Source organism: Lissotriton helveticus, chromosome 12 (genome assembly GCF_964261635.1).
Source record: "Lissotriton helveticus chromosome 12, aLisHel1.1, whole genome shotgun sequence".
Lineage (NCBI taxonomy): Eukaryota > Metazoa > Chordata > Amphibia > Caudata > Salamandridae > Lissotriton > Lissotriton helveticus.
In genome coordinates this window covers 799,415,679-799,440,641 of record NC_136073.1, presented here as the reverse complement: position 1 = coordinate 799,440,641, position 24,963 = coordinate 799,415,679, and the positions used below count along the sequence as shown (strand labels likewise).

The window sequence follows — 24,963 nt, the reverse complement described above, 5'->3', positions numbered from 1 at the left end:
ACACAGGCTGCTTCAGTGGTTATGTTCCGTAGGTGGTCCCGGGGGCAATAAAAGATGGTGGAATGGCAGTATTGGCGCAAAGCACATGAACCTCTTCACCTTATAGACCTCTGACAAGGCCTCCAATCACAGGTCGCTGGCTGGCTTTCACTATGTGCCCTAACCACCACTCCAGCAAGACCTCAAGGTGCCTGTAGTTCTTACCAGGACGTTGACCCTGAGAGCAATGTCTGACGGCAGGCTGGGGGGCACAGATTCACAACCCGCAGCCTATGTGGGACTCGCATCGATATGTGTGCTCTGCAGGGGAGCTGTATAGAGCCAGGCTGCACAGGTCGGGTCCAGGCCGCTGCACCGTCAACACGCCGAGTAGAGGCACACTTCCTCCGGTCACGGTCTGCAGCGCTGCATGGTATCGCTGCAGCCCGCAGCACTCTCACCGCAGCAGGGCCTCCGATCCAGCGCACGTCGCACCGCCCCTACCTCGACTTCATCCTGCGACCATGGTCCCCACTGAGATGTCACAGCCAGCCGCACGGCCCCCTCAGCGGCGTCCCCCAAGCAGGGGAGAGATCGCACCGGCACCGTACCTCGGCCTCCTGGATACCGTCACTCTGAGGCCGCACAGGCGCACCTCACAGGCCCTGCTCTATCGGCACTGTTGTCGCTGTAATTAATGGCCTCCCAGGTGATGACTAGCTCAAGTTTCGGCGGCGGCGAGTGTTACAATGCTCCGGATCGTGGATCTGTGGAGTCTAGGGCATAGAACAGGCTGGAGATGGAGGATATTAACAGGATTATTCAGGTGACCTCAAGGAGCTCGCCTACAACGCGGCCATCTTGCAGGCTGGGCTAGCTCAGTCCCACGGCAAGCCTTCCTTGGCGGCCCGCGGACCTTGCAGACATTGTACCTGTGTTTTTTTTTAAATGGGAAAGAGTGTCAGCAAATATCGCCGAAGCAGCGCGGACTCCGAGACACTCTGCTCTTTGGGGGCCGGGCGATTCACAACAAAGCCTCATTAACAAGTAAGGAGTAGTTTCTGTCCTGTAACTCCAGTTCTGTAGTAGGGGTATCTCTGTTATAGTCATAATCTAGTGAATAGTCCCGCCCATGTGCGTGGACCCCGGAGCAATCAAAAATAATCTCTTACAGTGTCAAAAAATGCAGAAATGCAGAGACACTTAAGAGAGAATTTAAAGACAGATAATGGAGCCTAAAAGGCTACACTGTCCAGTACTTCAACTAGAAATTCCACCATAAAATCCACAAAACAGCAAAAGCCTGTGCAGATTTCCATTGCTTTAACAGCAAACTCCCTCAGGAATGATAGAGAGAAGAACCTGGACAGACAAGCCCCATAGGCTGCCATTATGTGGCTCAGAACAGGATACTGTGCCTTTAAGAGAATCTTCCAGAACCTTCTCCCAGTATCCCAGAATGCATAGCAGGTCCAACTTACTTTCAGTTCTTTTTGAAGGCGTAACACGCCAGACCTGTAGCATTCCTTAAAGGAATATGTCTCTCTACACCGGGGAGGAGGGAGGGCGCTTATGACTATAACAGAGATACCCCTACTACAGAACTGGAGTTACAGGACAGAAACTACTCCTTCTGTAGTAGGGGATCTCTGTGTATAGTCATAATCTAGTGAATAGAATGGCAAGCCCATCCCCACACCAAAGCGGCGGTGGAGAAAAGAGAATCAACACCATTATTTTGCGAACAGATTTCGCAGAGAAGCCTGTCCAACCTGAGCATCTGCCCTAGCATCAGTGTCCAGGCAGTAATGCTTAGCAAAGGTATGAACTGACTTCCAAGTGGCCGCCTTGCAGATTTCTGCAATCGGAACATTACGGAGCAATGCCGTCGTAGCAGCCTTGCCCCTGGTGGAATGAGCCTTAGGCTTACCTCCTAAGGTCTTATTAGCTTTTTGGTAACACAGCTGTATGCAGGACACAATCCACCTAGAGATAGACTGCTTAGAGGTCGCAAGACCCGTCCTGACTGACCCATAATTGATGAACAATTGGTCCGACCTAAGAACATCACTGGTTTTATCCAGATAAAATTTCAGCACCCTCCTAACATCCAGGGAATGCAAAGACCTTTCCACTGGAGATGAAGGATTCTGAAAGAACGTAGGTAAAGTTATAGTCTGGTTGATATGAAAATCAGAAACAACCTTGGGAAGAAACTTAGGGTGAGTACGCATAACAACCTTAGCAGCATGAAAGACAGTATAAGGTTCTTGGCAACACAACGCCTGAATTTCACTCACCCTGCGGGCCGATGTAATGGCCACGAGGAACGCCGCCTTCCAGGACAGGTGCTGCAACGAAGCCTTATGAATAGGTTCAAAGGGCTCCTTCATCAACCTGGACAGCACCACATTCAAGTCCCAGGAAGGCGAAGGAAGCCTGACAGGAGGGAATACTTTCTTCAAGCCTTCTAGAAAATCCTTGATCACAGGGATCTGGAAGAAGGAAGTCTGTGAAGGGCATTTCCTGTAGGCAGTCAAAGCAGCCAGATGAACCTTAATGGAATGGACATTAAGGCCGGACTGCGCCAGATGTAGCAGATATGGAAGGATGACATCTTCCTTGCATGTCGTAGGGTCATAGTTCTTAGACGAGCACCAGATGCAAAACCTCTTCCACTTGTAAGCATAAGAGGTCCTAGTGGAAGGTCGCTTAGCCTCCTTCAGTATGTCCATACAATCCTCTGGGAGATTCAAATGGCCATATTGCACTATTTCAGGAGCCATGCCGCCAAACTCAAAGACGAGAGGTTGGGGTGCACCATCCGCCCCCCGAACTTCGTGAGAAGGTCCGGCCTGCACGGCAGCTTCATGTGAGGAAGGAGAGACCGGTGAAGCAGGTCCGTGAACCACCACTGTCTGGGCCACTCCGGGGCAATCAGAATCATCTTCGCCCTGGAATGGGAGAGCTTGATGAGAACCGCTGGAATCAGGGGAATGGGTGGAAAAGCATACAGAAAGCTGTTCGACCAGTTGATCCATAACGCGTTCCCCAGCGTCCCCGGCTGGTAGTACCTGGAGGCGAAGTCTCGGCATTTGCTGTTTTCGGCGGTGGCGAACAGATCTACGTCTGGAGTTCCCCACCTTGCGAAGACTTCTCCTAGGACTTCGTCGTTTATGACCCATTCGTGGTTTTCCTGAATCAGTCTGCTCAGCTCGTCTGCCTGAACATTCTGCACACCTGGCAGATGAGTGGCCGTTATCGAGAGTCCTCGAGCCAGAAGCCAATGCCAGATCGCCTGCGCCTCCTGAGACAGAGTGCGTGATCTCGAGCCCCCCTGCTTGTTGAGGTAATACATCGTGGTCGTATTGTCCGTCTGTACAAGCAAAGAGTTGGTCCGGAAGGACGGTTGAAAGGCCTTCAGCGCCAAGTGGACAGCCCTGAGTTCCAGGAAATTGATGTGGTACGTGGACTCCGACGGGGACCACGTCCCTTGAATCTGCAGGTCTCCGGAGTGCGCTCCCCATCCCAGGAGAGAAGCATCCGTCACGATAGTCTGAGTGGGAATGTCCTTGTGGAATGGAACCCCTCTGAGGAGATTCTCCGCTGAACACCACCACTTCAGAGACTGAAGAGCATGTAGAGACAGTCGTATCTTGTCGTCCCAAGAGCCTCTCCTCTGGTCCCACTGATCTTCCAAGCACTCCTGCAGCGGTCTCATGTGCAGTCGCGCATGTGATGTCAGGAAGATGCAAGAGGCCATCGATCCCAGCAGAGAAGACACCGTCCTCACTGTCGTGGATGGAGTGGACATGAGAGCCTGAGCCTTCCGAAGGAGTGATAAACGTCGCTCTTCCGAAGGAGACACGCTTGCCGACAGCGTATCGATGGAGGCTCCCAAGTACTGGATGCGCTGGACCGGAGTCGGGACAGACTTGGACATGTTGATGTGCAACCCCAGCTTGTTCAAGAGAACGCACGTCTTCTGGAAGTGTGCTTGAGCTTCCGATCAACCAATCGTCCAGGTAGGGGTAGACAAACACCTTGTTCTTCCTCAGGTGTGCGCTACCACTGCCATGCACTTCGAGAACGTCCGGGGCGCAGACTTCAGCCCGAACGGAAGTACCGTGTACTGATAGTGATTGGCGCCGACTTGAAATCGCAGGAACTTCCTGTGTTTGTGTACAATGGGCACATGGAAGTACGCATCCTGTAGGTCTATGGCGCAAAGCCAGTCTCCCCGCTGCAGCTGAGGATAAATCTGATGCAACGACAGCATGCGAAACTTTTCTCTGCGAATCCATTTGTTTGCCTGTCGCAAGTCCAGAATGGGCCTGAACTCGTTCTTGTCCTTCTTGCGGACCAGAAAGAACCGGGAGTACAGGCCTCTTCCTCTTTGAGACAGAGGTACATCTTCTATCGCCCTTTTCCTTAAAAGGATGTCGGCCTCCGCCTGGAGCTCGTGCAGTTGATACTGCGAGCTGACCGGAGGAATCGATGGAGGAGGGCTGATGAACCGAAGACTGTATCCATTGCAAACAATATTCAGCACCCACTTGTCCTGAGTAATTTTTCTCCACTCTGCCAGAAAAAATTGAACGCTTCCCCCCACCGGAGTGGGTAACGGACGAAGGGGAAGTAACCGCTCAGGGTTGAGACCCAGCCGGGCCCTTGTTCGCGGTAGAGGACTGCTGTCCACCTCTACCCCTTCTTTGGGCTTCTCCAAGCCCACGGCCTTCAGGGTTTCAGCCTCGGCCTTCATCCTGGCCATTTCGTCATCTGCATGTTTCCCGAAGAGGGTGTCGCCGGAAAACGGCAGATTTGCCACTCGCTGTTGCGCTTCAGGCTTGAGCGACGTCAGCCGGAGCCAAGCATGGCGTCTCTGATTGATAACGTGGCAGTATCCATGTGCGGCCAACAGGGAGATATCGCCGCGTCGCTGATGGCTTGGTTCGAAACCAGCATCCCTTCCTGGACGATCTTCATGAAGTCCTCTTTCCTGTCCCGCGGGACAAGGTCTGCAAACTGTTCAATGGAATCCCACAGCGCACGGTCGTACCGCCCCAGCAACGCCGAGTCGCTGGAGGCCTTCATCGTCGTGGAAGACGTCCCACACGCCTTCTTTCCAGCTGAGTCAATCCAGCGGCTCTCCCTATCCGGAGGCACAGTGGAGGATGGGGAGGTAGCATGTAGTTTCCTAGCCGCCGTCACAATCACCGAATCAGGCACTGGGTCCATCCGTAAGAAGGCCGGGTCCGACTCTGGCGCCCTGTACTTCTTGACAAGCCTGGAGGGAGCGGCTTTCTCCACCGCCGGCGTAAGGAAGAGCTGTTCAGCAGGCTCAACCAGTCCTGGCACCAAAGGCAGTAGGGGGCGAGACAGGTGCTTCTTGTGCAAAGTCTCGAAGATCACAGAAGTCGTCGGCATAGGGGCCGTCACCTTGATCCCCAACTTCGCCGCCCCCCTCAGGAGAACCTCCTGGAACGTGCCAATGTCATCTATCGGAGACACCCTCGTCTCTGGTGAATCCGACAATGTAGGTGAATATGAACGGGTCCTAGAGGTCGAACGGGACCTGGACCTATGCCTCCTATGGCGATGTCTGGATCTAGAGGAGGATCCGTGTCTACTCCGAGATCTGTCTCTCCTCCCTGAGCGCGACCTCGATCTCCTGGGTCTGGGCCGCTCCGCCGGCTTCCCCGGGACGGACGTCTTGGGTTTAGGAGGAACCTTCGACTTAGGAGTCTTCTTCGGAGGTGTCGGAAGTCTGGGCATTGACACCGATCTCGGTGGAACCGGAGGAGGAGCACCAGGCACAGGGGCCTGTGGTCCTGACGGAAGAGCAGGTAGAGGAGGCAATGGAGGAGGGGTTGGAGCCCTCGGAGGAGGACCTCTAGGCAAAGGAGGAGGAGGAGGAGGTGTAATAGTCTTCCTCGGGGTATACACCTCGGAGTACACCGTTCCCGGCGACCCACCATCCTTCCCTGACTGAGGGGAGCCCCCCACAGTCCTCGGCCTGTCCTTACGACACCCTGACGTCGAAGACCGGTGTCCAGACGTCGAACGTGGTCCCCTCGACGTCGAGCGGCCCTTCGGCGTCGACCGTTTAACACGCCTCGGCGTCGACCGGCTTCTATGCCTCGACGTCGATCCTGACCAGATGGACGATCCTCTATACCTCGACGGCGAGCGCTTACGCCTCGACGGCGACCTCTTCGATCGCCTCGACCTCGATCGCCTCGACGTCGACTGCTTCTGCGCCGGAGACCTCTTCTGCCTCGACGGCGACCTTGTCCGCTTCAACGGCGGCCTCGACGACGAGGATCCCTTCGACGACGACGATGTCCTCGCCCTTGACGGCGAACGGCGGTGTCGCCTCGACGGCGAGCGCCGACGCCGGGTCCTTCGATGCCGTCCACTCGACGCCGACGACGAAGAAATCGACACTGGGTTCGACGGCGGCCTGTGTAAGTCCCTCGACGTCGACGGGCGACGTTTCCTCGACCCAGAGCCCTGGGGAGACCGGGAACTGTCCGTGGACCTTCCTCTCGACCGACCCAGACGGAGACAGTGGACGTTTGCTGGACTTCCTGCCCCTGGGGAGCCTCCCAGAGGCCTGAGCAATAGAAAAAACCCTCCAGACCCACCTTGAGCCTTCAGTCTTCTCTCTTCAAGGCCCTGAAGTCTGATCTTCCTCCTGTCCTTCAGGGTCCTGCCAGAGAAGCCTTTACAGATCTCACACTCCTCTGGGATGTGGGAAGAGGGAAGGCAGAGGATACACACCTCATGGGGATCTGACTTGGCCTTCTTCCTGGAGCACTCCGGGCATTTGTCAAATAATGCAGGCATTATGGACAACAAAAGGGTGCAGAAAACCAAGAAGAAGGTCACCAGAGTACTTTAAAAGTACTCAAATCGAATTTAGTGAAAAAACACCAACAAAAACCCTTGAAAAGGGAGAGCTCAATGCTCCAGGGTCCTGCTTGCAGTGGAAATCTGCACAGGCTTTTGCTGTTTTGTGGATTTTATGGTGGAATTTCTAGTTGAAGTACTGGACAGTGTAGCCTTTTAGGCTGCATTATCTGTCTTTAAATTCTCTCTTAAGTGTTTCTGCATTTCTGCATTTTTTGACACTGTAAGAGAATATTTTTGATTGCTCCGGGGTCCACGCACATGGGCGGGACTATTCACTAGGTTATGACTATACACAGAGATCCCCTACTACAGAAATGGTCTTTCAAAGACCTGTGAAGTACTCAGTGTGTCTGTGTGTGTGCCCGGGAAGCGGGGGTGAGATGACAGAGGGTGACAGACAGAGGGGGACAAACAGAGGGAGACGGAGGGAGGTAGACAGAGGGAGGGAGACGGAGGGAGGGAGACAGAGTCAGACAGAGGGAGACAGAGAGAGAGGGAGACAGAGGAAGATAGACAGAGAGGGAGACAGAGGGTGACAGACAGAGGGAGGGAGACAGATCGAGGGAGGAGGGTGACAGGGAGGGAGACAGACAGAGGGAGACAGAGGAAGGGAGACAGAGGGTGGAATGGTGCAAAACGGACACCCTGTTGCACCTATGAAATATGCATGTGTGCACGTGTTGCGCAAATACATGCCCTAAGCGCATGCATGTACACCGTGGCACTAAGAAAAATGCTAAATTGTGCATTTTTCTAGGGATTTGCAATTTATCACCAATTTGAAGTTGGTGGTAAATTGCGATTCTTTAAAGCAGGGTCGCAATTTAAAAAGCCTTCCTGCTGCGTATTTAGAGAATCGCAAATTCCGATTCTCTAAATGCATTAGCAAAATAGGTAATCGCAAAAATTGCGATTCCCTATTTTCCAATTGCCTTTTGGGATGATACATCCCAAAAGTCTGTTTTCCCGTTCGCAAACGGGCCAAGAATTGGCCCGTTTGTGAACAGGAAAACGCTTGATACATCTGGCGCCAAATGTCCGGGATCCCTGCCAAGAAAGATAAATATTAACTGAAGCTAACCAACATTGCTCATTATTGTGATATAATGCCAAACGTTCTTTGAAAACAAATGAGGGGAAATAGTTTCACACAGCACAACTCTGTGTGTCCTCATGTAACGTAACTGGTGCTATGTAAAGCGCTCTGATACCTGATTCAGTTCGGGTCAAGTTTGCGCTATATAAAACTCCAAAAACTGTGCTCTAAAGTGAAGTAAAATTTGGAGGAAATCTAATAATGCCTAAATGGACATTGTCTGTGACTTTTGGAAAGACGTTTAATTTAATTACAAGTGTATTTCCAGAAAGGTCGACATGTTATTGTTTATAAAGCTCCCTTCTCAATTCTGGGTTAACAGAACCAAGGAATAAAAAAGGTTATTACCAGCAGCCTGCTTTGCCTGGATCAGTGGTCTATGGAATGCCGCTTCCTTCCTTTCGATATAAATATAAATCAAATATCAAACTACCCAGGTGACTTAGTCAACAGGAGAAGCCATATAGGAAGGTGCAGTAATCAGCCAGATCCAAGCCAGTCTTATGTATTTGCCTTCTCATCCGGTGAGCCTCTTTTGGGCTTTAAACTGCTAAAGTGCGCCAATAAAGAGACAACTCGGGTTCTGTGGTATTAAAACATTTTGGAATAATAGTAGACATTTTGTTTTCCTTTTGGCTGAACGACCTTCTTTCTCTCAAATTAAAATCTGATACCACCCATCCCTCACCACTAAGACCCCTCATGATGCACTATCCCCATTTCCCCTACTGTGTTACCAGGATAATTCTTATGACCACAATCAATGGTCTGCATTGGCACATAAGAAAACAAGTTACTTACCTGTAACTTTAGTTCTCCAGTATTGGAATCTTTCATAGATTCACATGCATTAATCATTCCCCCTCATCGAGACGGGAGTCTCCGGTATATAAAAAAGCAGTGCTTTGTAGTATAGCAAACTGAAGAGAGGCCTAGGCCCATTTCCCTTTTGCAACCCATAGCCTTTGTTATGTAAAAAAGGCCCAAACTTTTCTCTGAACCAATCAGAGCTCCTCACCCTCTAGAACACTCCTGAGAGAACCTTCTGCCCCTCAGATTTTTCGCGCACATGTGCGTATAACACACTTCTTGTGCTAAATCCGAGGTGAGCCTCTCAGGGGAGGAGGGTGGGTGCATGTGAATCTATGAAAGATTCCAATACTGGAGAACTAAAGTTACAGGTAAGTAACTTGTTTTCTTACTCCAGTATTGGAACTTTCATAGATTCACATGCCTGAATCAGAATAGCGAGCAGTGAAAAAACAAATCACATTTTCCTGATACATTACATAATCATGCAATACCCTTAGAAAATGAAGCATAATCTCATATACATATATGCATACTTATCTAAAATGTGACTTTGTAAACAAGATAACTTATGGATGGAGGGATGCAAGAAAGGCTCACCGTTACTGGATGATGTTCCGCAGTACTGCCTCTCCCACCGCCGCATCCGATTCTGCGGCTGCCTCCAAGCAGTAGTGCCTGGTGAAGGTGTGCGTAGATGCCCAGGTTGCTGCTCTGCAGATATCCTGGATTGGCACTCCTCCAAACAATGCAGTGGATGTGGCCACTGCCCTCGTGGAATGGGCACGGACTCGTGCATTCAAAGGCTTTCCAGCACCTTGATGACAGTAGATAATTGCACTGGAAATCCATCTGGCAATTCCCCTCTTTGACAGCGGGAAACCTTTCCTGGGCGCGCTGAAGGCGACGAATAATTGGGAAGACTTGCGAAACACCTTAGTTTCTTTCAAGTAAAATTTAATACATCTCTGAACGTCCAGCAAGTGTAATACTCTTTCTGCCGCTGTCGATGGATGAGGAAAGAAACGCTTCAGCACCAATGGTTCGTTCAAATGAAAATCAGTTGGTACCTTCGGAATGAACTTCGGGTTTGTCCTGAGAATCATCTTATCCTCTTGAAATTGCAAGAACGGCTCCTGAATCGTGAGCGCTTGTAGTTCCCCTACTCTTCTCGCAGAAGTCAATGCAATGAGAAGAGCCACGTTCCAGGACAAGAACTTCAGGTCTGCCCTGTGTATCGGTTCAAATGGTGGCTTCATCAATTGAGAGAGTACAATATTCAGATTCCATAAAGGTGGTGGAGGCTTTACTGGTGGAAAGACTCTGAATATTCCTTTCATGAATTGTTTAATAATCCTTGAGGACCATAAAGATGGGCCTGACGATGACCTCCTGTAGCGGGATATCGCAGCCAAATGCACCTTGATGGAGGCGTGTGCTAATCCTGACTTTGCTAACAGCAGAATGTAAGGTATAATTTGATGAGGTGCAGCAGTAAGAGGGTGAACACCATTTTTCTTACACCACAGACAAAACCTCTTCCATTTCATCCTGTAGGTTTTGTTGGTACTCTCCGCTCTGGCCTTGGACAGGATCTCCCTACATTCATGTGAGATGTTCAGATGGCTAAACTCACAGTGTTCAGGAGAAAGGCTGCTAATCGCAAGGATTTCGGGTCCGGATGGCCCACCTGCCCCTTGGACATTGTCAGCAGCGATGGAATCAGGCGCAACTGAACTGGACGGTCCTCCGACAGTAGCAGCAGTTCAGTGAACCAGTGCTGTCTGGGCCACCACGGGGCAATTAGGATCAGCCTGCACGGTTCTTTCTTGATCTTCACCAGTATGCGGGGGAGAAGAGGAATTGGAGGAAAACCGTAGGCAAAGATGCCAGACCATGCCATGGAAAATGCATTCCCCCAAGATCCCTTCTGGGGAAGCCAGCTTGCGAAGTACTGGCATTTTCTGTTTTCCTTCGTAGCGAAGAGGTCTACCATCGGTGTTCCCCATCTTCGAAAGATGCTGTCCAGGATCTCCTGGTCCAACTCCCATTCGTGGCAGGACGATTTTAGTCTGCTGAGAGTATCCGCCTTGATGTTTTGCCCCCCGGGAGGTGTTCTGCTGTCAATGATATTTCCTGCTGAATCGCCCACTCCCAAATCTCCTGGGCTTCCTGAGACAGGGAGAGAGATCTTGTTCCCCCTTGCTTGTTTACATAATGCATCGCCGTGGTGTTGTCTGTTCTTATCAACACCGGCGCACCTTTTATCCGTGGCAGAAAAGCCAATAAAGCCAAGCGGATCGCTCTGAGCGCCAGCAGATTTATATGTAATTGCTGTTCCTCTGCCTTCCAACGGCCGCTGACCTGAAGGTCCTGAAGGAAAGCTCCCCATCCTTCTAACGACGCATCCGTCGTTACCACTAGCGGAGCTGCTCTTGCTAGAAAAGTCAGTCCTTGAGACACATTTGCCTTTTGCGTCCACCACGTTGCTGCCTGCAGCATGACTGGTGTCACTTTTATTGTGTCGTCGAAGGATCCCTCCGCCTGACGCCATTGGAGATCGATCTGTTCCTGCCATGGTCTCATCCTTAGCTGCAGCAAGGTACCAGTGGAATACAAGAGAACATTGTGCCCAGTAAGGATTTGTACCTGCGGACTGAAAGAGACTTTCTTTTTCCCAAGTCTTGGAAGAGGGGCACAATCCTCAGTTGTCTTTCCTCGGAGGGAAACGCTTTGTTGCATTCGTGTTTAATATTGCTCCCAGGAATGTGATCACTCTTGCTGGGTGGAGGTTTGACTTTCCCTCGTTTAGAGTCAATCCTAAATTGGCGAATAAGTCTATGCAAGCTTGCGTTGACGCTCTGGCCTGTGTCTTTGATGGTGCTTTGACTAGCCAGTCGTCGAGGTACGGAAATATTTGATGTCTTTGTTTCCTCAACACAGCCGCCACTGGAGCCAGGCATTTCGTGAAAACTCTTGGCGCTGACTTCAAGCCGAATGGCAGTACCCTGAATTGGTAATGTCTTTCGGCTACCCAGAACAGAAGGTACTGTCTGTGTGCGGGATGTATCGGCACGTGGAAATACGCGTCCTGTAGGTCCAATGTGGTCATATGATCTCCTAGGTTCAATAACGGAAGGATGTCTTGCAAGGATACCATCCTGAAAGATTGCTTCTTGAGATAGGTGTTTAAGGATCTGAGATCCAGAATGGGGCGCCACTGGAGTTTGTTCTTCTTGATAAGAAAAAACCGGGAGTAAAACCCCTTGTTTTCCTGGGATTTCGGTACCGGTTCTATTGCTCCCTTTCGGAGCATTGTCCGAATCTCCTGCCGGAGTTGATGCAGATGGTTGGCTCTCTGATGCATCGGTGGCGTACAAGGGGGCGTCTGAAGGAATTCTAGGGTGTGACCGAATTGAACAATTTTTAAGACCCATTGGTCCGTTGTTATTTTCCGCCAATTTTGAAGATGGTGACCAATCTTTCCACCCAGGGGAGCATCTGACAGAGCCGGAAGATGGAGGTTGTCATTGCCGACGTGTGTTGTCCTTTCCTCGGCCACCACGTCCTCTTGGAGTAGATTTTGGGTATCCTCCTGACTGACGCTGGTTATATTGCTGACGGTACGGCTGCGATGAGGACTGATAAGAAGATGAATATCTCCCTTGTTGGTATCCTCCTCTATACGAGGATTGACCTCTACCCCTGGAGCCACGAAAAGGGTTTTTTCTGTACTGCAGTGTTCCAAGAGCCTTTGCCGTACTTCCAGCGTATCATCTATATGCTTCCCAAATAACTCTTCTCCATTGAAAGGGAGGTCTAATATCTTGTTTTGTACCTCCGGCCTAAATGCTGTTGCTCGCAGCCAACCCTGCCTGCGCAGGACAGCCGCTCCCCCCAGGGATCTAAAAGCCGTGGTCGCTATATCCATAGCGCAGTCTATGACTTCAGCCGAATTCCTCTCTCCTTCCATGAGAATTTTCTTCGCCTCCTGCTTCTCTGGATCTGGCACCAAGTCCACGTAGGGAGACAGGTCGCACCACATCTGCCTGTCATACCTCCCCAATATTGCAAGGGCATTAGCCGCTCGTACAAGCAGAGCCGACATTAATGAGAAACGCTTCCCTGCGTTATCCAACCTTCTGCCCTCCTTGTCTGGAGGTGTTGCAATAGGAGCAGATGGGTTCCTGGATTTCTGTTGTGCCGCCTGCGTGATAACAGAATCAGGTTTGGGATGACCTAAAAGGCAAGCTGGAGCATCGACTGGTGCTTTATACTTTTTATCCAGTCTGGCCAGAACCGGTGTTACCGTCGCTGGCGTCTCCATAACTTTCAAACCTTCTTTCCAGATATGAGACACTAAGGGTAGAGATCGTACAGATCTTCGATACGAGTCTTTAAAGTCATATAGAAAACATTCAGTTTTCTCCTCTGTCATGGTCAATGCAAACCTCTTAGTAGCTCTCTCCATCAAACTATGAAATCCACCAATGCCCTCCGTGGAGAGCTCACTGGTCTCTGCGGCGGAGTTGCAGGTGATGGGGCGATATAATCATGCCATTCTGCATTTGTGTCCGCAATCTCACCCTCCTCCTGATCTTCATCGGAGGTATCGTGGTGTGTTGTCGGTGGTGGTGACCTAACAGTAGGTTCCGGCACAATTTCTCTCCTACGAATCAGAGTTCCCGGAATTGACCGTGGACTTGGAGTAGCCTCCATGGTCTGTTGAGCGACTGGAGCCACTGGGTATCTATTCCTATAATCCTCCAACATTCCCTGGAGATCCTTCAACAAAGAGGATGGTACACTGGTCATCTCCTCTCGTTGCTGCTGTCTATATCGGTGTTGTTCCTGGGGTTGTTCTTGATAACCCCCATATTCTTCCTCGGAATCGTATTCCTGGCACTTGACCTGTAGTTGCGAAGGGCTACTGGCAATACCATACTCATCTTCCTCCGAATCTTCTTCCTCAAGTAAGCGAGACGGTAGCAATGGGGAGACCTTGCTTGGAGATGTAACCTCGGGTGTTATAGGTTTTCTCCAAGGCACCAAACCTTTTTCTGGCGTTTTTTCCCTCGTCGACGAGCCCGTCGACGAGATTCCCATCGCCGTCGTCGACCAAGTCATTGTCATCGACGCTACCGTCGACGTTGTAGTGACCGTCGACGCTGTCCTCGTCGACGTCGTCGTCCTCGTCGACGCTGCCATCGACGCTACCGTCGTCGGCACAGTCCCCGTCGGCACTGCCGTCGTCGACGCTGCCGTAGACACAGCCGTCGAAGCCTTCGTCGACGGTGAAATCGTCGACGCCTTCGTCGACGGTGAAATCGTCGACGGTGAAATCGTCTACGCTGTTTTCTCACCAGCTTTCTCCTTCTTCGTCGACGACTGAGGTGTTTTCGTCGTCGTCGATGGCACCTTTTTAGTCGACGGTCCCGTTGACGGAGTTGATTTCTCCTCAGAAGGCGCAGAAGAAGATCGTTTGATGGTTATCTTGATCTTCTGAGGTGACTGTGGTAGATATGAGGTGGATTTTGTTCCTTTCACCTCACCAGCAGCTCTCTTCTTCCCCTTAGATGAGACTGAAGGGAATTTGAGGGACTGCGCCCTGAAGACCCTGGGGTGGTCTTTTTTAGGGCCTTCTCAGGTCTTTCCCCTGAGGAATGTGTCTGAGGAGATCTACTTCTCTTCTGAGATCTCTTAGACGCCACAGATTCCTCCTCACTCTCACTTGAGAGGATTTCCTTCCTGGCTTTGACTTTCTGAAGCCAGATCAGTAGCCTTCCCTCACGATCCCTCAAGGTCTTAATGGAAAAGGTACGACATACCTTACAATCTGCTGCCTTGTGGTCTGGGTAGAGACAGTAGATGCAGTCCTTGTGAGGGTCATCTGTATAAAGCCTCTTCTTGGAGCAGGTTGAACAAGCTCTAAATAATCCTTTTCTCTCTTTATCAGACATGGTTGATGTAAAAACCTCAAATTCAAGTCAAAATACTGTAGAAGTAAAGAGTTTGAGCAGAGCTCAAAAGAGACTCCCTAGCACAACGTGCGGTAGAAAAATCTGAGGGGCAGAAGGTTCTCTCAGGAGTGTTCTAGAGGGTGAGGAGCTCTCATTGGTTCAGAGAAAAGTTTGGGCCTTTTTTACATAACAAAGGCTATGGGTTGCAAAAGGAAATGGGCCTAGGTCTCTTTTCAGTTTGCTATACTACTAAGCACTGCTTTTTTATATACCGGAGACTCCCGTCTCGACGACGGGGAATGATTCAGGCATGTGAATCTATGAAAGTTCCAATACTGGAGTAAATGACTACATCTGGCGACGTGGCATGATATGGCAAAGCAGAGCACTGCCGATGTGCCAAAAAAGGTGTTGTAACATCTCGAACTTACAACTCAGCAGGGAAAGCTAAGCGAATTAACTTCGTAAGTGGACAAAAAGGAAACATTTTAAGCTGCAGAGATCTGCGCATCCGTAAAGGTGCATGTGGCCCTATGAAGCGTCTCATTGCGGGCATTAGAGTTTGCAGAGGAATCATCATGCAGTCAATGCGAACTCTAAAGAACAGTTTCTTCTAGGATTAATGGCTTCACTCTCCTAGGACCAGGGCCGGCTTTAGGCATGTGCAAGCTGTGCACCTGCACAGGGCCACCAAACCCCAGGGGCCACCATGCCAATATATATCCTTAATATATTAATCCTCTGAGGATGGATACATATTTGCGTGGCGGCCCCTGGCAGGGATTTGGCGGCCTCCGGCTCTGTTCCACTTCTAAACACCCTGACCCCCTCCCCTCTTTACTGGCCTGCGCGCTCCGCCCCGCTTCCGGGCCCCCTACCTACGCTCCCTGCCCAGGGCCACCATGAACCTAGAGGCGGCCCTGCTAGGACAGAGGATCTTCTATGGAAGTCCCAGGCCTTTCAAGACATTCTGATAGGCTTCAAGCCTTTGCTAGGCATGGTTATCCTTTCTGTAAAGAACATTTTATAATTTGACACAAGAGTCTCACAAACCCCCAAGAAAGACTTTTCAAATGAGATGATGGTTCCTGCGTCTATTATTAATTTTTCTGTCAAATGAGTTACTTCAACGTCTATGGACCAGATGTTTGAAGCGTTTTTCCCGTTCGCAAACGGGCCGATTCTCAGAATCGACCCGTTTGCAAACGGAAAAAATCCTTTTGGGATGTATCATCCCAAAAGGCATTCTCAAAATCGAGAATCTCAAAAATTGTGATTCCCTATTTTGCGAATGCATTTAAGGAATCGCAATTTGCAATTTCTCAAATGAAATGCAGGAAGCCAAAATAATTTGCGACCAGCCTTTAAGGAATCGCAAATTACCATGGCACCAACTTCAAGTTGGTGGTAATCTGCGATTTCCATGACAAGTGAACTTTTTTGCATTTTTCAAGGTGCCATGTGGCGCATATACATGCTCTTAGGGCATGTATGTGCGCCACATGTGCACGCTTACCTTTTAGGGGGTGCAATAAGGTGGCCTTTTGGCCCCCTATCACTCTTGTAATTGCATTCGCAATTTCCGAGTACCTATTTGGTACTCGCAAATTGTGAATGTCTTCCCATTCATTCCTATGGGCCTCTATGCCCATAGGAATGAAAGGGAATGTATTCCTTAATAGTGAATTGCAATTTGCGATTCACAATTAAGGAATATGTAGGAATTGCAATTATTATTGCAAAACCTACATACATTGCATTTTGGGCCATATGTATCATTCAAAATTGCGATCGCAAATGCCGAAATTCGCAGAATTTCTGCGTTTGCAATCGCTATTTAGCTAAGTGGGATGTATGAATGGAAAACAGCCTTGCAAAATAAGGAATCGCAAATTTGCGATTCCCTATTTTGCGATTGCATTTAAGGAATCACAAATTGCTTAAATGAAATGTAAGAGGCCCAGAAACAGTGCAATTTGGCCATAAGGAATCGCAAATTACCACCAACTTCAAGTTGGTGGTAATTTGCGATTTCTTGGAAAAATTCACTTTTTTGCATTTTTCAGAGTGCTATGTGGCGCCGCACATACATGCCCTGAGGGCATGTATGTGTGCCACATGTGCACACATGCACATCTCAGGGATGCAACAGGTGTCCTTTTGACACCCTGAAATTGCATTCTCAAATTGCGTTTCTCTAACTGAGAATCGCAAATTGAGAATGTCTTCCCATTCAGTCCTATGGGCCTATAGGCCCATAGGAATGAATGGGGAGGTATTCCAATGAATGGGGAGGTATTCCTTAATTGCTAATCGCAATTCGCAATTAAGGAACATGTAGGATTTGCAAAATTATTTGCAAATCCTACATATATAGCGTTTTGCGATTCTCAAATAGCGATTCGTAAAAAAACGCTATTTGAGAATCGCAAAACCAAAGTTTCATACATACGGCCCTTTGTGATTCCATATTAGCGAATCTGTAAAATTCGCATTTATGGAATCGCAACATCCAATATTGATACATCTCGCCCTATATTCCTTAATCCTGGCCCATCTATTTAAAAGAACGCAGAAAAATACTTATTTCTGCAGCGTATACACCTGGAATGTGTGACGTCTTACCTGTTCATAATAAGAAAAGGTGGCCAACAGAGCTACACTAATTGTACCAGATTAATTTTTTCAGAACTTGCATGAACATATTCCGATCTTCCATTTCACTTCTAGTGGCATCTTGGTGAGCAGAGAACCTAATATATATACAAAAAAGGAGAGAAGTAAATGAACCAATGCACAGAACTGGGTGCTATTCCAACCACCAAAAGCAAACATAGAATAAGCTCGGAGATACACATGGCCCATCACATTCTTAACCTACTTTAGACTAGAATAACCTCCTCACTGCTTCAAACAAATGGATCATTCCTTTGTGCTGCATCCATGCACAAATCCCATCGTTGACTTTGTAATATTCATTCAGCACTGTTTTGACAGTAGTAATCAAGTCAAAGCAGCTTTATTCAGTTTTCAGTATACAAACTGTTGGACCTGGCCCTTTTGGCAGGTTCACCCCGCAACTTTTTGCTTTTGCCTAGCCTGTTTCTGTAACCTGTGTTAGTGATTTTTGGGTCTCTGCACACTTTTTCCCTGTGTCCCAGAGTAAAGTGCGTGCGTGTAGTATGGCTGGCCTGCCCTCCCATAGGAATGCATGGGGAATGTGTGTGTCCCTGGTAGTTCCTGATGCGTGGGGAGTGCAGGCTCGAGTTTAGTATGTGTGAACTCGTGAGAGTGAATGCTGCGAGATGGTGTATGCGGTATGTATGTGTCTAGAAGAGAAGTGCTACTTCTGGACATTGATGTGTGTGTGCAGTGAGGGTGCTGGAGCGTGATTGGCTGGGGCTGGCTGGCATGCCATGCTCCAGGAAGTCTGGATGGGTCTGCCCGGTGGTGAGTGTGAGATTAGCATGAGTGATGTGTGGGAGGAGTGTACCTGTGTCCTGAATGGGCTGGGTTTTTCCCCACACAATGCTGGCTCCGCCCCCCTGTGGTGTGTCTAATGACCCTAGCCTCCCCAGTGAATGAAAGGGGTGGTTGGGCCATCAAGGGTGCTGCAAGACCAGCTGCGACTGGTCTCCCCCCACCCTGCACCTCCAAACAAAGGAGTTATGAGTATAAGAAGGGGCTGTGTCCCCACAGAGGTTGTTCTTGTTTCTGACACTTGAATCTGCCAGGGGGTGCTGCTGCTTGGGCCCAGGGGATGGCTTGCCTCCCTGGGCCCTGCCCAGCCCCTGGACTGCTGATGCCCTGCCTCCCTAAGGACTTTGCTGGAACTCTGCTCTGCTGAGGGCACCTGGGAGTGCTGTGCTTGTGTTCCCAGCGCCTGGGAGCGCTTTATTTTCCCCTAAGCGCCTGGGAGCGCTGGTGATTGCCTTTAGCGCTGGGGAGCGTTTGTGCTTTGGTGGATTTTGAGCGCTCTGTTGCCCCGCATTTTGCGTGGGGGAAGGCAGGTGCCCACCCTGCGTGTTGTGGCGTGATCGCGGCTGCCCGCGCCGCACCTGTGGCCGTTTTCATTGCCCCGAGCAAGTGCCTACCTCGCTTTATATTTAAAATGCCGTTCTGCCCGTGAAAATCACCGCCGCAGCCCTGGGGCCGCGGAGAAGCCGAGGAACCACCGCTGAAGGTCACCCGGGAGCCGCGCTGCCATTGGTTCAGGCTGCGGGAGGCTCGCCGGGCGACCTGCGCGGTGATTGGCTGCCGAGGAGTTTGGAGAAACCAGGAAGCGGACGGGAGGCCACCCCGCGCTCCTGCCGGGAAGAAGAAAGAACCATCCTCCGGCGAGGCTCTCCCGAGGAGAGAGCCCTGCCACTGCCAAGCAGAAGAGCCCAGCGGAGAGGAGCTGACGCCGCGAGGAGCCGCCGCCTCAGACAGCTGGTGAGTGCGGGCGGGCTCCGGGTCACTCCGCTACGCAGAGAAGTGCTGTGGGCAGGTGGGTGTGCTCAGAGCGGCCCCGGTTGGCAGAGGGCCGCTCCCATGACCCAGAGGGCATCCAGGGAGATCGAGTCCCACAGGGAGGGACTCCCACAGTGGCCATTATTGTTTAGAGCCCCAGAGAGGCTCGTGGGCATTGCATGTTCTGAGCCCAGTGAGGCTCCAACGACGGGCGCATTTCCTGTTTGACGAGCCAGAGAGGCTCGTGAGGGCATTTTTCAATTCGAGCCTAAAAGAGGTTCCAACGACGGGGCAAGTTGGTCTTCGAGCCCCGAGGCTCCAAAAGGCGGCATTTTCTTGTGAAGAGTCCTGAGAAGGCTCTGGGGGCATTGGTTAATTAGGAGCCCCGAGGCTCCAGGGCCCACACAGTTGTTTTAGAGCCCAGAGAGGCTCAGGGGCAGTTATTTGTGTTGAGAGCCCAGCGAGGCTCCAAGAGGGGACAATCAGTTGTCCAGAGCCTGTGAGGCTCCCCCATCTGCGTTGGCCCATCAGTGATGATTTAGCTGCCTAGCACTTCGTGGGCAGTTGCTACGTTTAGGCCCTGACACTGGGACACAGGGCGTCCTAGCCCCAACAAGGCCAGAGGGCCTAGGGACTGCCACAGGTTGTGGCTCATGTGAGTTTTGCGCAATTGCACCTCTGAATGTGTTTTGATGCATCATGTGTTTTTCCTTGTTTTTACACCGCTGAATGTAGGTTCTGCATCATGTGTTTCCTTCCTTACACCTCTGAGTGTGTTTTGATACATCATGTGTTTTCTTTCCCTACACCGCTGAATGTTAATGCATCATGTGTAATGTTCCTATGCTTATACCCCTAAATGTTGGTGATACTTAGGTGGTTGTTTTTCTCCTAGTACATGTGTTGCTAGTGAGGTCTTGGTTCCCTGCGCAATATTCCTAAGGTGGTTAGGGTTGTGTAGGAGGTACTTACCCTATACCAGTAATTACTGGTTGTGTGCTACATTTTCTAAATTTGTTCTAAAAGTGTTCTATGTGCATATTACTATTCCTAAAAAGTGATGATTCCTGACAGTGGTCCATGTGGCCCTGTCTTGTACATATCCCCTGTAAATTCTGCCCGTGCCTGTTGGCACATTGTAAAATGTGTGTTCTTATCTAATGTGTTTTTGGTATAATACAAAGGCTATTTTTATATAACCTTGTGTGGAGTTTCCTTTGTGGTGGGCCTGGGAGTTGTTGCTGGGTGCGCGCGCAAACACTTAACCTACATAGCCTCCAAGTTTAGCCTGGCTGCTCGCGTCACGTTACCTAGAGGGTGAGCAGGGGTTATCTTGGTGTGTGACTCCCTTGCCCTGACGTGGAAGTGGTGGTCTCTGACTGACGTTGGCGCAAGCCTTGGCCAGCCAGAGATCCCGTTTCTAACACAAACCATAAAACCAGGAAAGTACAATAAATACATACAACTGTTAAAATCACAATAAATACAAATAAAAAAACATTGTATAAAACATCAGTAGTACTCAACTGCTTCCAATGACTGGCTAATATCTGGAGGGAAATGCTTTCTTGTTTGGGGCAATATTGTAACAAATTGAATAATCATAAAAGGGTGCCCAGAAATATGAAACTGAGATACCCATTACCAGGTCTCCGGTAATTTCAATTTGGGCAGAAACAGGAGTTAATGCCTGACTGGCTTTAGGAAGAATGCTACAACATGTCCCTCGTGGGGCTTTCCACAAACACATTTCACCAGTGAAAACGTGACAGAAATTAATAAGTCTACGGTAAACTTACCGGAAAGTGGGGAAAACATGGCGAAATAAGAGAAGAAATTCATATTTCCTCATGACACAGGCTTAAAATTTACAACGGTCCAGGACTACTGCATGGAGATTACGGAACATAGAAGAGTGCCATAATGAAGCCTTTGATCATCAAAATACCTTATTCGGGCTACTCGCCCATAAAAGTAACCAGACAAATAAAATACAGTGCAATTTATAAAATACACAAAGACAAAAGAATAAGACATTGTGCTATGTTCATTCAAGATGATATCAGAAAGCCATTCTGGGATATTCAAGACACATGAATTATATTAATTTAAAATACATTGGTTAAAAGGGACAAAATAGGCATAATGTACCAATAACCTCTAGGAAATAAAACCTGGAAAATATATTTTTTGACAGATTAAAATGGGCTAATATGTTAGTTAAAATTACTTCAATTGCTAGAGACATCTTTATCAGGTACCCAAATCTATAAAATAGTACAGTAATAAAATCAAGAGGCGTTCTCCATACCACCTGTAGCGGGGTTTTGAAAGAGAGGATCGGTGCACAGATTCGCGACACAAAGGACGCATTCACACATGCACAGGGAGCGGTCATGTAGTCCTTCGCTAATAATGATCCTTTGGGAAAGGACAGTGTCTCACAGTCAACCAACTGCGTAGAACATCAAAGCAAGCATAAAGCGGCTTCAGTCACCACAAAGCATCTGCTTTTCTTTTCAAATAGTAGGCCATGAACTGAACATAATAATAAGCAGTGGCGTAGGAAGGAGGGTGCGGTGGCAAAAGTATGTGTTTTAAACTCATATTTTTGCCATTTTGTCAAGCCGAGGGTGACAAGAAATTTTCCGCACCAGGTACCACCTGACCTTGCTACGCCACTGATCAGACCCTCCAGTTTATCGCGATTTCGCGATTCACGAAAAAATCGCGAAATCGGCAGATTACCGCGATGGCCGCGATAATAACCATATTGGACAGATAGTCAGACTAAGCCTCATTAACAAGTGAAAGGTCTTTAAATGACCTGTGAAGTACTCGGGTGCGGCTGGCAGTTCAAAGCTGCCAGCCGCACCCGAGTACTTCACAGGTCATTTAAAGACCTTTCACTTGTTAATGAGGCTTAGTTTTTCACGCCCCCGCCTGTTATCCTCGGCTCTGGCAGGTGTCAGGGGCTTGCGGTGGTGCAAGCTTTCATCAGACAGTACAAATTCAGAACACGCAGCAAATGTGTAAAGTTCATTACACATATGAGAGGGAGAATGGTCAAGAGTTCTGCACGCTTCTCACACGCATACAAAAGGCGCAGCTAAGGCTTTGTCACTGCAAGCTTATTCTTTTCCTTAGACACAGCTGAGCTCTGGAGTTTCCCAGGTTCATTCAATCGAGTCTTTCTTTGGACTAGATGAGCAACTTAAGTGCAAGGTCATTTGCAGCCTCGCAAGAGCCTGCAGAACATTCAGATGTTTTTATCTGACAAGTGGGAGATGTTGGTTACTTAGCACCTGCGACCCCAGCGCATGTAAAAGTGTAGCTGTCATCACAAACTATTAAATCTCATTTTATTCAAGTTGCGTTGTGTAATGCACTGAGTGGCAGAAAATATAGGGAAACTCAGGGGCACAATCTCCCAAGGTTTTTTGCATATAAACATAGTGCTGTCTCGCGCTAATGATGCTTGAATTATAGCTGTCGAAAGTTAGAACTTCTTCACTTAGATATTACATTTCGTCAGGGCTAGCTGTAGGGCAGTGCAACTGGTGCTATCGCACTGGGCGCTTACCTCAGGGAAGGGGCGCTGTATTTAGAAATAACTTATGAGTTAAGAATACTTGTGGCAGAGTTCCTTGGGGGTCAAGTTTTCAGACAGCATTAAAAATGTCCAGATAACGCTTGTGATTATTGTTCCTGCTAAACGGAGAGGGAGAGCAGATTTTTTTTTCTAAATTAGAAAAAAAATCTGTTTTTCTTTTTTCTTGCTCTAGTACTGCGAGACCCCGGGGTTTCTCTCCGGAGGATGCGAGCGACAGTTACCATCGGCTTCCTGCACGGAGGATCACAGACAGGAGGGAGTGAGAAAGAGGGGTTGGAGGTACGTGTGAGGAGAAGAAAGGGGTGAAAGAAAGGAAGAGTGGCTGGGGGCACATGTGTGAGAAGAGGAGAGGGGTGAAAGCAAGGGAGAGTGGGGCGTTTAGAAGGAAAGGGTAGGGGTAAAAGAAAATGGGAGGATAAAGGTGAAAGGTGGAGCGCAAAGGTAAAGAGGGGGAGCAAGAATGAAAACTGAGGGTATGGGGCAGGTGAGACGAGAAAGAAGGGGTGAAAGAGAGGGGGGTGAGCAAAGAAGTCATAGAGGTGGGAAAGAAGGAAAGGGTAGTAGGGGGTGAGAGAAACTGGGCAAATGAAACTGAAAGGTGGAGAAAAGTAGAGAGGAGTGAGCAGGAGAGAAAGAGGGAGGGTGAATGCGCGAGAAAGAGGGCGAGAGAGGAAGGGGAAGAAAGACAGTGTCTGGAAGAACGAAAGTATGAGAGTTATAGAGAGAAGAGAGGGCGAGGAAGGCAGAGAGGGAGACAAGAGAGAACTAGAGAGGCAGGGTGCTAGAGAGATCCGAAGATGGAAAGAGAGAGGGACAGGGGATAAGAGACTGGGCTGATGAGAGAGATATCGATAAGGAGAGAAAGATGTGTGTGTGTGAGAGAGGATGAGTGAATGAGGCACAGAAAGGAAGGGGCATGAGAAACAGAAAGCTGAATGGGACAGTGGAAAGAGTGTAACAGGAAGGAAGATAGAGGAGCTAAAAGCGGCAAAACACAACTAAGAGCGGGAGAATTGGGAGGCAGAAAGAGTGTAAGGAAGGACGGGTGACGGATGGGGTCACTGGAGGCCGCTTTATCAAGGTCCAGGGCCAAATAAAATGCCGCAAAATTGCCGCTAAATTTCCATTTTTGTGCTGCTAAATTTCCATTTTTGTGCCGCTAAATTTGCTAATCCATGCCGCTATATCCTGGGGGGTCTGACTGATAATAAGTCCCATGTGGGAACCATAAGGACAGAATTAGAGCTGGCCCTTCTGTAAAACAGACTGAATGAAAGACTAAAACCAGTCCCTTCTGCTGGTACTTTATCAGTTCAAAAGATATGGGCAGACCAACACAAAAGCCTTTTTCTGTCTCTGCAGTTGCATGATATTATGCCATAAGTGAAACAGGGAAGGCAGTGCTGTTGAAAGCTGCCTAACAGATCAACCTGCAAATGACTTTCTTCTTCTCAACACAGAGCACATTGTGAACAGTGAAGCGGGTAGCAGTTTTAGGTTGTATCTGCACTGAAAGCCCATGAATGCCCAAACACCGCCCATTTTAAGATAAAGACATAAGAAAAGCCATGGATCATTCACAGAAGCTCTAAAACAGGTCAGATTCTTCTCTCCCTAAAGAAACATCTATGACCAGTTACCCTTGACAACTTCCACCTTATTACCCGCCTTCTATTCATAAAAGAAATCATTAGGAAAGCAGTTTCCACCCAGCTATAGGAGCACATAATCAACAATAATCTTCAACAGGTCGACTAATCTTAAAGTCACAGTTACATCTACTTCACCTTACTTCGGAAAGCCCAGGAAACATATGTGACAGGCATATTAAATTTGTGCAGCCTTAAAAACAAGCTATAATTACTTCCCGACAGAAGAGATAATACATGTATACTAATGATTCGCTCACCAAAAAGAACTGAGTAAACTGTCATCTACAGGGTATGATGGGACACTGGAGTTCAGAAGACCCTTTAAGGAGTAGAGTCCTTTTTACATTGTTTCAATGATGCAGCCGATACAGGCTACATTGCTATATATTATTCCGTAGCTTTCTTAGAAATAAAAAAGCGTTTGCGAAAGAGGCATTTAAAGGATCACTTTTCCTTTTTTGCTTAAGCAATTTTTAAGGCTATGAC

The 24,963-nt window shown here is 48.9% G+C and overlaps 1 protein-coding gene across 4 annotated transcripts in view; it reads right to left on the bottom strand.

Annotated features, from left to right (window-relative positions):
• The window catches only part of LOC144798592 (uncharacterized), a 352,559-nt gene that overhangs the window by 275,684 nt on the left and 51,912 nt on the right, over nucleotides 1-24,963 (bottom strand). For all 4 annotated transcript variants that reach the window (XR_013603574.1, XM_078669548.1, XM_078669547.1 and 1 more), the window contains one exon: nucleotides 17,386-17,513. The gene's annotated coding sequence lies outside the window, so the exon portion shown is untranslated. The remainder of the gene's footprint in view (nucleotides 1-17,385; nucleotides 17,514-24,963) is intronic.